Below are 14,074 nucleotides of genomic sequence, written 5' to 3'. Positions count from 1 at the left end.
TACTGCCTGCACCGCTGAAATCAAGGAACTGCAGCAATGCAATACAATAATGCAATTATTTAAACACTTGGATTCACTTAATTTTAGTTCTTTGGAGGAAGAACACCTATAAATATTATTTATTTACCATTCCTGTAAATTACAAGCATTTGCAAATAGAAGATATTACAGAACTACACTTAAAAGCAAGGAGTTGGGCATGTCTTATCATGACAGTACTTCATGCTTTCTTTGAATATGACAGTTCTTACTTTTAAAATCTTACACTGAAAATAAAGGAACAAAATGGCAACAGTCTCACAAAACCAGAATGCTGCAGCATAAATCCCAAAGACTCATCTGGCCTGTTGCAACACAGTTACACTCAAAACACTACGTCCACATCCTCCTTCTCCCCCTTCCACATCAAAATGGCTGGAGAGAGCACATCCCCTCCAGGGCTGCTCTGACTGCATGCTTTCTACACAAGTTTCCACGACCAACGGATGCACAGAAATGACTATTCAGTGAACCTTAAGGCCACCTCAACCTGCTCCCCCTTACGGTCATATTTGTACATCCAGGGAAGCTCAATTTTGTGGTATGCAGAGCCCCTCTCATTCAGTGTACAGAAAGAAGTAAAGAGCAAACAGTCCAAGAAACCTGATGTGACCAGTTTAAAAGACAATATCCCCTTCTGTGCAGCATTATTCATGGATGCTTTACACCACTAAAGAATGTCAAAGTAAGCAATCTTTTTCCTTTTTTTTTTTTTTTTAACTTTCATCTAGTCATTGTATGTTCAGTCTGAGATGTTAATGATGGGACATCAGCAAAATTAAAGTGCAAGATCCCATGGCAGACACACTCATAACAGCATTTATATGGTAACCGTAGCAGCAGCAGAAAGCAAGCAGCAGCGACTTCATCACAAGGTAACACACAGTATATAATAGCACAGCAGCCTTGTGTACATAACCTGTCGCTAGCCCATACCATTGCTTCTTCAGAGCATGCATTAACTGTGCTACTGGGATTAGAGCTAGCAGGGGTACACCAGCCATGTCACTATTACATCTACACTTTGTTGCACAGATTCACCAAGACAATTTCTGCCTTGTGCTGCTTTTGCAGAAGTTGGGGTAAATACTTCTACAAGGATAAAAGCAAAAATATGCTCTTTATGCTTTGGTTTCTCTTTTAAGAGAGGGAGAGAGTCTTGGATTCTCTCTCACAGTTGTTTGTTTCTTGGGTTTGGGGAATGTAAGACAAATGTGTAAGTACCAGCAAAACTGGGGAACTCCATTCCAAGTGCTGTGAAAATTCAATCTGCCTGGAAGGCAGAATTCGTTATTTAAAACTGAGCACTGACTCTGCCACCAGACCTGGTCTATTACTCTACAGAATAACAGAATGATGTGATAGCTTTTTGTATGACTGCCACCTCTATTTAATTATTTATACCTAACCCTTTTAAACACAGGCACTCACACACAAACACTGCCAGTTCATTTGACAGTGACTTTACTGCATTCCATTTAACACGCCTCTTATTCTTCACTAGACATATTTAAGGTGCTTAAGTGAACATATCCCTGAGAGTTTAAGAAATGTTGTACTTGATCACAAGCAAAGTAAGAGTCACACTTTCCTCCCCTTCCTAAAGGGGAAAGAGTTCATATTACTCCTTTTTGGTTATTTCCACTGTTGCTAAAAACAATTTATTAACAGTAAATTGAGGACTTCTGAACTTGGATGGATGGTGTCCACGTAAAAATAAAATGGAAACAGAAAAGAAATTATATGGGAATTATCCCTTCAATTATCTCCCATCATGACCCATCATTATAAGCCATTCAACCCTTGTTTTTAGCTAGTCACATATATTCAGTGTTGTCATTAAATTTTTTTTCCACATCAACTTTGCTAGAAGAAAAGAAACACCTTTCTTTTTTACACAGTCATTTTCTTCCATGGTCCAGCAAGTAAGATGTAATAAAATCAGGAATCAGAGCCCATGATACATTGCCAAAACAAGATACTATCTTCATTTTCCATGATTAAACTTTGGAGGATGTAAAGCCTGTTTCATCACAGTATCCTGCACTGACATCTGGAAGACTTGCATCCGAGTCACAGCCAACTGAAGGCAGCCTTACAATGCAGAAACAAGATATCTGTAATTTTTAAGAGAGAGAAAATCTGGAACAGATCCAGCCCAACTGAACTGATGGTTATTGTCATCCAGTTAAGGAATTATTTAATATCTAATAGTCTTGACTTAAAAAATTCAGATGGCTCCACAGCATGTAAACACCAGGTATTAAAATGGAAGAAAAATAAATCTTTGTTCCATCCTTTTATCCATTCAAATTCTGTAATAGTAATAACACAAAATGACGCTCAGCCTGCAAATCTGAATTTTACACAAAGCTAGCACTCTGGTCCAAACAACAGAATAAGCATGGATGATGCTGATACAAGAATAACTAAACATAACGGCTTCAAGATCCCCATACAATTCTTCACTCTAAAATCAAATCCCGTGAAGGACATAAAAGGTTCATTCCAAATTCATCAAACATTTGGAGCCTCTCCCATTTTTAATAGGGTAAAAACAACTTGGCAAATATTGGACTGGTACTGTAGAAAGGTGAAACAATAACTCCTTCAGCCACCTTCTCAGTTATCTCTATCAGCATGCAGGGTGTATTACATGGGGAAGTCACCTCCAACTTCCTAATCTTTCACAGAAAAAATAAAAATTAAAAAAAATTTAAACACAAAGTTATTGTCTTATCTTTAACTGGGTCACATTAACCATCTGCAGTGGGACACTTTTATGGGCCAGTTGGCAAGTCACAACATCAAAGTTCCAAATACCTGGCATTAGATACCTGACTCTAAAAATGTCAGCATCTGGAAGAAATGAACCCCCTGCCAACAACACTGAGTGGGAACAAAGATCGCCTTTTGTTCTGGAGGAAAACTGGCTTTGTGGAACAGCAATTTGCCACACTTCACTTCCAGAAAAAGACAGGTAAATATGTAGTTTAGTGTACTGGAAAATAATTGTGGAAAACAAACAAACAAACAACCACCACCAACAATGAAAACCAGAAATCTTACAAGGATAAAAAGGAAAGTCCTTTTCTTAGGTTGAAGCTCTTGGAATGAAAAACAAAATATGGCAGGAGTCAAAACCTGGCTTTACACCCTTTCACCAAATCATGACAAATAGTCTTGGCTACTGCTCACCACAGTTCAGGGTAGGCTACTAATGGGAAGCTTCATTCCACTCACCCCACAATCCTTGCATCTGCAAATCTCCCTATTTAACAAAGTGGTAATAGACATTCGAGGATTGCTAGATCATACTTCAGGAAGAGACAATAAGCTTAAGCAAGTAGTCTTTTATTTTAATGCTTTTAACATTTTCCTTAAGTATCAGGAAAAAACATCCTACATTCTGTTCTGACCACAAAAATACTTTGCTTTTCCTTTACCACTTTCTTCCTCCATTATACTAGCAGAAAATCTGATCTCACTTTCCAGAAATCTAGGAGGATGTAACAGATTGACCACAGAGTTCTCTCCAAATTCCAAATGGCAATTAAGTTCATTACTCAAAACGGACAGTCCTCTGTATGCAAAAATCTTATTAATGCTATTAATGTGAGTTACTTCTCATTCACTGTGAAAATCAATACAAGAAGTCCCCCCGCTAACTTGTCACTTGTTTGATGACATGGTGCTGATGCATCCCCTGCAACATACAGCCCTTGGGCAAATGCAGGCTTGATGCATGTTCATATATGCTCACAGACAGAGGTGCAAGTGAGTTTTGCACAGACAGACTGCAAAAATATTCTCAGCTGGCATTCAGGTCCATGCAAGCTTCAGCAAGAAACAGATGATGCAGACTGTCCTCAGATTAGATTACACAGAAGGTACCTCTACGCTTATCCTGGGCCTTGAGCTTACCAGCAAACTGAAGAACAAGGCTTTAAGTCTAAAGTTCACCAGCAAAACTAGAGAATAAGGCTTTAAATCCATTGCACAAAGAAAGCATGCAATCAGATTAAAAATGACATCATAGCATGGTCGAGCTACTAAGTATTTGCTGCTGTCTACTAGTGAGTTACTGAGCAATAGCTGAGACTGCTACAAGATTTTATCTTGTAAATTAGAATCTCTTCTTTACTCGTTAACCAACTTAACACAGAACACCAAACAGCTGTTTTCAGTACTTGGAAAAGCATAAGGAAGCATATTAATAGAAACTACTGACAGCAACAGCAACTTCTTCTCAAGTCATACCACTGACCGTGGAGTCCAATAGTGGTAGTATTTTTTGAACAATTGAACAAATGAATTGAAAAAAATATTTTGGACGGGGTATGTTATAATAAAACATTCCTCTTCACGGGAGATCAGCCCCAACTTCCAGGAAGGTATCACACTCGCAAAGAAAAAGCAAGGATTATAGAAATGCAATAACTTCGTTTTCCCCTTTTAAAAAATGATTTTTCACATATAACCAAGGACACCTGGCAAACAACATGTTTAAGTTCATTTTTTGGAAACGTTTCTACTTTGATGTTGAAAAATAGACCTGCTGTTCTGATAGCATTTCATAACATCCAAATTGTGATATTTGAAATGGGTGTGTCAAGATCTTCTCAAAGATATCTAATACTTTGTGATTTTTTTTCAAAATATTTTGATCTTCCAGACTATTTTTATGAACCCTAAGGACAAACATTCTCTGCAGAGATCACTTAACTCTGCAGGACAGTGACAAATACCCCAAAAAAGAAGGGCAGTATCGCAGAAATCATGTCAGGTTTCTCATTTCTCTGAATTTGTGTTGTAGGAGCCCTGTGGAAGATTTTGAAGGGGGCAGAAGCAAAGCAAACAGTAATCTGAGAAATACCTCTCCTAAGGGAGGGAAGAGTACATGCATGATTCATTTCAGATTATTGGCCTCTTCAGCAGTAGCACTAAGTCCTTATAGCCCTGGCTTTTTTGCTGCTGTTGTACGCTGAATATGGAGTTGGTAAAGTAGAATATGCCAAATCAACTGCATTTTGGCCTGTTGTGCTGTTTTCATGGATGAATTCTGCTGTTTGCCTACTTACACAGTCAAATATCCTTCCATGATTTAGACTATAAACTTGAAACAGATGTTCTTTCTGGATTACCTCTACGAAGCCACCAGCAGAATAATCACTAGCAGGACACACAAATAGAGCTACAGAACAGATTAAATCCTGAGACATCAGAAATTTAAAAAGAAAAACATTTAAGTAAAAAGTCTGGTAAGTCAAGCCTACATCATAGTACTGAGTTACACATTCATACACACAGTTTTGAAGGCTGATACATTTAACACGTGGACCAGATCCAAACGCAGCTTTAACTTGCTGTCAACAACTCTTGCACTGAACTGCATTGACTTTGTATGTTGAACAGATGTTTAAGTTGTGATCATTTATGTGCAGTGATGTTCTGCCACTACCTGCAAGTCTGTTCCCTCAGTGACTAATGCCAAAACACAGAGTGATGAAATTCCTTTGTACCTGAGATAGCCAGCACTAAATTCTACTTATAATAGAAGCAGCAGTAAAATCAAGCAAGCTGGAGCTTTTAGTCATTCAGGATTTAAAAAAAAAAAAAAAAAAAAAACAAAACTCAGAACACCTTTAGGCTGTTATGAGAGCTGCTTCATTTCTTCAGGCTACTCAGCAGTAAGGCAACACTAACAAAAAGGTAATTACAGTACCTTTTATCCAAAAAGCATACTTTAAACAGAACAATTTGACACACCTCTGTGTAGCTACTGCATTGCATGATATAATATGGCATATGTCTAAAAGCAAAACTACAGCCAGCAGGTTGAAGTATGGAGGATATTTTAATCAGAAAAGAAAAAAAAGAAAGAAGAGTTAAATGTAGTTATCGAAACAATAATTTTAACAGCAAAAAGAACTACTACCATCAGCCTTGTTTTTTTTTTTTTACATAAGCTTCCAGAGGAAGTAGTAAGTCACTGGGATCTTATACGTCCCATAGGAAAAATGGCATCTTCTATTTTCTACCTTCCTTGCTTAAGTACCAGATTCATACTAAAGCAGAGGGAACAGATCTGCCTCGGCATCATGTTATTCCATCACTCCAGCTCTTCTCAGAGGATCCACTCAGAAGACCCAATTTAAGCATACTTGAAAGTAGGAGAGAGATGCTGAAGTGAAAATGAATGGAAACAAGGAAAAGAACAACTCCAGAAGAGTAAAACACAACAAAGCAGAGACGGTGGTGCCTGTGAAGCTTCATCTGAAAGTCCCCAGTGCACTGGGAATCACCCATGGTAGAGACACCACGGCACTGCTTCCCTCCTTTCTCTGCCAGTTGCAGGGTTCAGGCATCTAATTTGAGTTTTTGTATTCTATAGTAAACAACTTGACAGTAACAGTGCTAAGAGTATCATCAACACAGATCTGCAATTTTTCCCAGATTCAGAGGTTTTGTTTTTAAAACTTAGAAATCAACGTGCCAAATCAACATGCCAGATGAAAACCTAGTGCCCATACAATTCCACCAGTTTAGAAATAAAGCAGAAAGCTTAAAGTGCAGTCCTGCACTAGAATGGGAACTGGCAAATCTAAAATAGTTTGCCCCGTTATTGTTGTTGCAGTGTCTGTGCAATTCTATTTTCAGTTCCTTTTCTATAGAAAAATATGTCACACCATAGAAGTACACACCAATAAACTGAGCAGTTTTATTCACAATGATATCCCACTGAGTAAATGCAATGAAAGAAACAAACATCCACAAGGGAAAAAAGCGCTGACTTCATGAGTTATTCTACACCAAAAGAAAGTTGTTGTCCTGTCCCCCCAAAACCCCAAAGAAACTGTTAGCACTGTGATAAATTTGTTGTCCTTGGAATGAAGTGCCTTGATCAAAGACTAAGACTTTCATACATATCCGTGGCATTATGTTAGAATTTATTAGGCCCTACACACCTAAAATCTGGAACATCATGTATTAAACTTTAAATTATTCTCTTAGTAACTTAAAACAAAGGCACTGTAAAAAAATAGTGCATTAGGATATGATTTAAAACTGTATGAAAGGACTTTGCTAAAGGAAGGTGTAGAATTTATCTTTCCAAACACTGATGTCAGTATCAGAGCCAGCCCATCAACATTTCTTTATTGTTAATGGGGAATAAAGGAAATTCCAGGCTGCAATTAATCTAACCCTAAAATATAAGTCTGAACCAGGTCCTTCCACTGCCTATAGAAGCAATGGAGATGAATAAACTTAGCCACAGAAATGCACACTGCAGACTTAGGAAGATGAACAGTAGCAATACTCCATGTGTTAACAGGAGAAAGGAGTCTCCAAACCATGATACAGGACTTCCATTTCATTGTAAGAGGTGGGATTGCCAAAAATGACCCACAATTCCTGGTGCTCCACTCTTTGGTTTACCACTTAAAGCCAGCTTAAAATGGTATAGTATTTCAGAAGCAGGTGTTATGCAATAAACTAAGCCCACTTCAAGTGCTTGAAATAGAGTTAGAAAAAAATAATAATAAAAAAAAAAAATCAGAAAACAATGTGCCTGTGTATTTACTGCCTGGTACGTGTGGAGGAGACGCAGGTAACAATGCTCCTCTGTCCTGGGTGTTGTCAAACACCACCAGCTTCCTGCTTCTGCAGGCAGGTGTTGCAAACCTCAGCTCTTCCTGTGCTCTTCCCTAAGTAGCTGTGCATTTCCGAAACACCCAGTAACAACACCTGCAGAAGAAGGGAAGGAAAACTGGTGAGCACTGAAGAAAACGTTTTAAGCTGAGCTTAAAAGCAATCCCTTCAGGGTACACCAACACAGACGTGAAGATCTATGTTCTTCACCCCCAGTCCAGCCTAGCAAAACGTGGGGCACAGACCTCAGGGTGCCACCAAACCCTCTCTGACACTGCAGAGCCACAGCATTTACTGAAAGGTACTGAAAATATCCCCAGCTACACAAAGATTCTGGGAAGTCATCAGTAAAGGCAACTGTCAGGTTTTTCCACGAGAGAGGAAAAAGGAACATGACACCAGGGGAGGGTGTACATGCAGAGCCACCTTTTTTTGTAGTAACCTCTAGTCATAACCATTTATTTGATTGGGAAATCGCATTTTTAATTTATATTTAGGCAATTATCTTTGCAAACATAACAACTAGTAACTTGCTTTCTTTGTTTCCGTAAACCATGAAAACTTTTATTTTCTGGAGTTGCATGCAGAGTCTCCCATTCTCACCCCATACTTTGCTTCTGCTGGCAAATACATTTTTCCAGATAACCTTTTTTTTTTTTTTTTTTTACTTTTTTAAACTTTTTCCAGAAGACTGCCTGTTTTCTTTATTATTATTATTATTCAAAGGGACAATCATATTTCTCCTATTCCTTTGCTACAGTGGTAACTGTGTAGAATCAGCAAGCCTCAGTAAACTGCCAACAGCTGATATTTGTATTCACAACCATGAGGTTTCAGTCATAAAATACTTCTCTTCCCTATTATTCTACAGTTTAAAAGGTAAAATTATTGCTCTGTGGTATTTAACATAAAATGTGTTTATCTAACCTTCATTTATGTGGGCTGCAGACTTATTTTTAATCCCTTCAGAACCATGGCAGGAAGAGAAGCCACCAATAAAACGTGTACAACTACAATATCCTGTTGTGGCTGTTCTTCCTTTCCTTTTTTTTTTTTTTCCTCTTCTCAGAATTTGCAGCATACTCAAGCATTACACTCATTTATTTTGGATCTTGAACCATGCAAGAAGACAAGAATGTAGCCAGCTGTTGAGTTTTGCCTGTGTTACAAGCACCTTATATCTACAGCAAATATCTCTGGAAGCTGGAGTTTGGAACATGTCTAATTTTAGGTGCCTAACTTCAGACACTAAATGAAAAAAAAGTAACTTAAAAGTTACAACCACTCAGGACTTCCTGCAAGTCGAACATCTCACTGTCACTAAACTAAACTATCTGGAAATCATTAGTACTTTGCCGAATAGTTGTGCCCTGAATTAATTCCAGGGGCTTCTCCCTCTCTTTCACACACACACCAAAAAAAAAAAAAAAAAAAGTTTCCAAGTTTTCAAACTTAGCAACCAAAACAAAACAAAACAAAAACTACAGGAAAACACACAGCATGAGCAAGTGTCAATTGCTCAATAAGAAATGTAAACAAATAAAAAAAAAGAAAAAAAAAAAAGAGAGAGAGAGAAACTTGGATTTTGTTACAAATTAGGCTTCACTTAAAATATACTACATTTAAGGAAAATATATATATATATTTCCTTGCCTCATTAAAAACATGCCATCTTTTTATATACCCTCCCCTGAGGTTCATAATTCTATTTGTATATCATTTAGCAGATCTTTGGGTTCTAACACTGAATTTTTCCAAAGATAACTGCTATATCAGGAAGGGGAAAAGAAAACACACCCACTTTTTCATTAGTTAGTCACAGTATTAACACTTTTCCCCAGAAGTACTTTTGCCATGCTTATGAGTCAGCAATAGCAGAAATCTAACTTAGATTCCTCTGCAAAGGAGACCAACCATTAGGCAACAGGAATATTTCTCTTTTTTTTTTTCCCTTTTACAGTTTGGAAGAAAGAAAAGAATGCCTTATATTTTAATATTATTAAAGTGAGGCTCCTACTACACAGTGACAAGCAACTTAATGTCAAAAAAAGAGAAAAAAAAAGAAAAAACAAAAAGAAAGTACAGCAACAGATGTCCAAAAACTCCAAACCAGCTCTTCTTGATCTACACTATGAATGTGAACATAGGTGGGGGAAAGAAATTCAACAGTCATTTAAGTTGCATAAATAATTTAAACTTCCAACTTCCCCTTCAAACAAGCCCTTTGCATATAAAGCCTAGAGAAAAAAATAATTAAGAAAAAAAAAGCTTTGAAAGAACTAGTACAGTGCATGACCTGCACACCTAGCTTGCAAAATTTATTTTAATCTCTCTATTACAGCATTTTTGCTAGTAACGTCTAGCTACTTCAGAAGCACTTTGAGAAAGTATTTCAGGTTTTTATTTATTTATTTATTTAAGCAAACTTGAGCTATCTGAAAACACAGGTGAAATTTTTCCCACTGTTGTATCAGTCTCCCTGATGCTGGAAGGCACCCGAGCAACAGGTATCATGTACTTCGTAGCAGACGAGGGAAAAGGGTCTCAGAGGGGGATGACCAGGGACAGGGGTCCCCACTGACTGCTTGACGCCTCTCGAGGACTCAGTTAGTAGTTCCACCTGCCAGCAAATAAACAAGTCCGTTGGATCCCCCAGCCAGCAGGTAGAAATAGTCAAGGAGATTGCAAATAGCTGATCCCAGACGCAGGAAGTGGAGTTACACCTGCCATTTAGGGTCTTCCAAACCTGCCTGGTACGTTGCCCTTATTAGTGGTTGTGCTCAAATACTGAAGTGACAAAGAAAAAGAGAAAAGAGGAGGCAGAAATTGAACCCATTTCCTCTTAATAATTATTGGAGCCCTGAAATTCATCTAATTTAATGCCTGACTCAACTCTATCCAAGCCAGAAAAACAGGAAGTCCAACCGAGATAGCTAGGCAATTCAGGTAATGGCACACGTAAAATGTATGGTTGATTAGCCGTTAGATGACAGACTAATGATCATCATGTCAGAACCCCATCAAAGGATGAAGGAAGACTACACCAGACACCTGCTGCACCACATCAGAGAGAATGAATGTGCAGATCACAAAACTCCCAAATACAGTGTAAGAGACCTGCAGCATGAACTGAGCAGACAGGAAATGCTCACCATACAGATAAAATAACCTATTAAAATCAGAAGAGACATGTAAAGGGATACACAAGAGGAGGAAATATTGCAAAGCATTTAAGTGGACAGTTACTTTCTATATAAAATGACAGGAGAGCTGTAGCCTGCACTCCCTGAATACGGGGCAATGGGCAGGTGAGCCTTCCTGAGTGCCAGCTACCTTCCCTACAGAGATCTTCTCCCTGTTTTAACACCATGAAGAAACTCAAGTGATAAACTCAGTATCGAGTTGAGCCCTGGGAGGGGAAGATGACTCTGGCAGAGCCACTCGCCTTTAATGAGAGCAGCGGGGATGCCAGCAGTGGCTCGGGATCCCAAAAGCATCAGCAATACCAGAGGCAGAGCTGCCAGAAGCTGGTTACTGCAGAGAGGACAAGCCCTGAAAGGAGCCAGCAAAATAATATGTACTTCCAAAAGCTTTCCCTTTTAAGCTGTTAAGTATTTCACTCTGGATACTCATATTTTTTCTATAAACATCCAAGTCCTCGCTGGCTTTGGGCAAGTTCTTGGCCTTAGCAGCATCCTGTTGAAATGAGTTTCACAGCCCAGTTCAGGGCTGTATGAAAAATCATTTGAATCACTGTTGAATCTGCAGCCTTCAGCGTTATCACATCTTCCTCTTCATGTGGACAAGCACTGGGAGATTGAAGGGAAGAAGCCCTATACTTCCTTTATACCGCTCACATATACTTTTAACATGATTCCCCTTAAAAGTCCATTTTCTAAAGCAAACAGCCCACTTCACTTTTGCATGTTTAAGAAAAGAAGTCTAACTTGTAATTTTTTCTCTTTTACATTGTTCATGTTTTTGTTCTGATTTCATGGTAAAGAATACCCATAGTTATCCTTCAACTGACTGCTGCAACTGCAGCCAGACAAAAACACGAATATGTCACCATTCTCCTTCTACTCTGGACCTTTCTTTGTTCCAATTTTATTTGCTGTTTAGCACAAGCAGACCCTCTCTAAAACTTTCTTTTTCCCAACTGCTGAGCCCGTTTTCTTCTCTGCAATGGCAGGTTTTCCATCAGGAAGTAATACCCTAGCAGAGAAGCAGCAGTACAGGTAACACTACATTAAAGTTACATTCTCTGAATGAAAAACAAATAAGATCACTGTCTTAGGACTCTATCATACTCCGCAATGTACCACAGTACTATGCCTATACTTTCAACTTAGTGGTATAAAACAGACCGAAAAAAAAGAAAAGAAAAAAAAATCACCACCACTACCACAGTGTAGTGTTATTGTTGCTGTGGCAACCAGAGACCACAAATTCTTTCCTCAAGAGAATATGCATGAACACAAACACACACACAAAGGTACAGACAGCTGTGGGTGCTAGTAATGCCTATAACTCACTATGGATGTAAAACATGGTGCCATCAAAAACAATGCAATTCAAAGAACAAGTCCTTTAAATTCCCAGCCACCGTATTCGAATCATTTGTCTGTGCTGGTTTTTCCTTGTCTTCAACACAGCATACTTTGTAAAACTTTCCCAGAAACACTGCAGCAGAAGAGATATAAATGCAAGGTAACTTTAAGAAACATCAGAATTTGTGAGTGAGCAAAGTAATTCTAAAAATGTCTCTCCTGCAACCAGATAAATCATTGATCAGCTGGAATTTGTTGGTGCAAATGCTGCAAAGCTAAAGAGCCAGTGATTGAAACTACCTTCTCCCTGCACTCATGAGATAAACAAAGTCAACACCATACCATTCTTTAACACTCCCATACTCTGATAACAGGAAGGAAAAAAACTACTTTCACTAGTTTATAATGCCATTTAAGCTGGGTGTAAGAGTTAATAATTAAATCTCTTCTACTCAACAGTACTTGGAAAAAAAAAAGTTCAAAATAAAACTGGTATGTATGAGCATGAAAACAAGCATTGAAGGTATCTGAGAAATGTTGGGAGTGGGGGGTCCTCAAATGCCTTGTTTTTTTGCCTTGTCATCCTGCCTTCCCCATTCCTGCCCTATCTGCATAACAGTGCTGAAAGCCACTTGAACAAAAAACCACACAGATGAAAAAATTGCTCAAGTCGACCTAGAACTGTTGTCACAAGAGCAAGGCCTGTAGAAGGAGCAGGCAATCACCCTGAGCATGAAAGCCAGCAGCTGAAGATGCTTTCTTGGCTTGAGATAGGTATTTATTTATTAATTATTCTGCATGTGATCCAAAAGACTGATCTAAAGGATCAGTCCTTTGGACTCATTTCCTTTCCCCTTTTTTTCTGTCCCACAGGTCTCCAGCCTGACTCACTCACTGAACTGGAAGGCTGCAGAATTTAATCAGGTACTGAACCACAAATTGTGAAGTTGCGAGTCCACAGGATTGCCAGATTTTTATCTAGGATTTATTAGTCAGATACATGCACTCAGGTGTATCTGCCCTTTGTACAAGTCATCTAGATAGGTAGCTCGAATGCTTCCAGGAGGCATCTGACTCACTGTGGTGCACAGTTCGTTCACAGGAGGACACACACAGCAGCCATAGGCAAAATCCCTGTCATCCAGCAACCCCATCACCCGGAAACACCCAGCAAGTGTTTAGAGTCCCCAGGTACCATCTGAAAAAAAATAATTAAAAAATCCAGAAAGAGGCAGGTTATGTACTAGAAACCACGGAGGAAGAATTGTTCTAATATTTAGTATTTGTTTTGTCTAGGACCAGGCAGTACTGCTCTTAGCAGTGGATTGACTAAATTTCCTTCTAGCTGTTGGAAGCAGTATTTCTGCTGTTCAGAAAATACAGATGGCAGAATGCTTCAAGCTGGTAAAGCTGTCTAGTTAATGGTTAATGTTTCGAGTTTGGCTTTAAAAAATATTTTTCTTTTGGATATTTTGCACATTGGATATTTTTGAACATTGGAATGATGGGGAGCAAACTAGTTGGAAATTTTGAAATGTTTCAAAATAAATTTACCTGATTCAGAAATACACCTTGAAGTTTTGTGTACTCACATTGTTAAGATTACTGTTTTTTTTACCTGAAAACTTCTTATCACAAGGGAAGTCTGAAACACTAAAAATTGTTTCCCACCCAACTCCATTTAGGATGCAACATACTGTAAGCAGCCAAAGGAAGTTTAAGAAAACAAAAACATTTACATCTGAAACTATGGTTTGTGTTTTTTTTTTTTTTTCTTGGTACTCACCTGTAGTTCTGCAAAGCTGTTTAAAATGCTTTAAGCCAGTAAAAAA

The 14,074-nt window shown here is 38.4% G+C and overlaps 1 protein-coding gene across 2 annotated transcripts in view; it reads right to left on the bottom strand.

Moving 5' to 3' along the window:
* MBOAT1 (membrane bound O-acyltransferase domain containing 1) overlaps positions 1-14,074 on the bottom strand; it is a 56,402-nt gene that overhangs the window by 36,980 nt on the left and 5,348 nt on the right. The window lies entirely within an intron of this gene.

This window comes from Oxyura jamaicensis, chromosome 2, assembly GCF_011077185.1.
Source record: "Oxyura jamaicensis isolate SHBP4307 breed ruddy duck chromosome 2, BPBGC_Ojam_1.0, whole genome shotgun sequence".
NCBI classification, from domain to species: domain Eukaryota; kingdom Metazoa; phylum Chordata; class Aves; order Anseriformes; family Anatidae; genus Oxyura; species Oxyura jamaicensis.
Note: the sequence above shows the minus strand (reverse complement) of the source record. Positions and strands in the feature narration are given on the sequence as shown.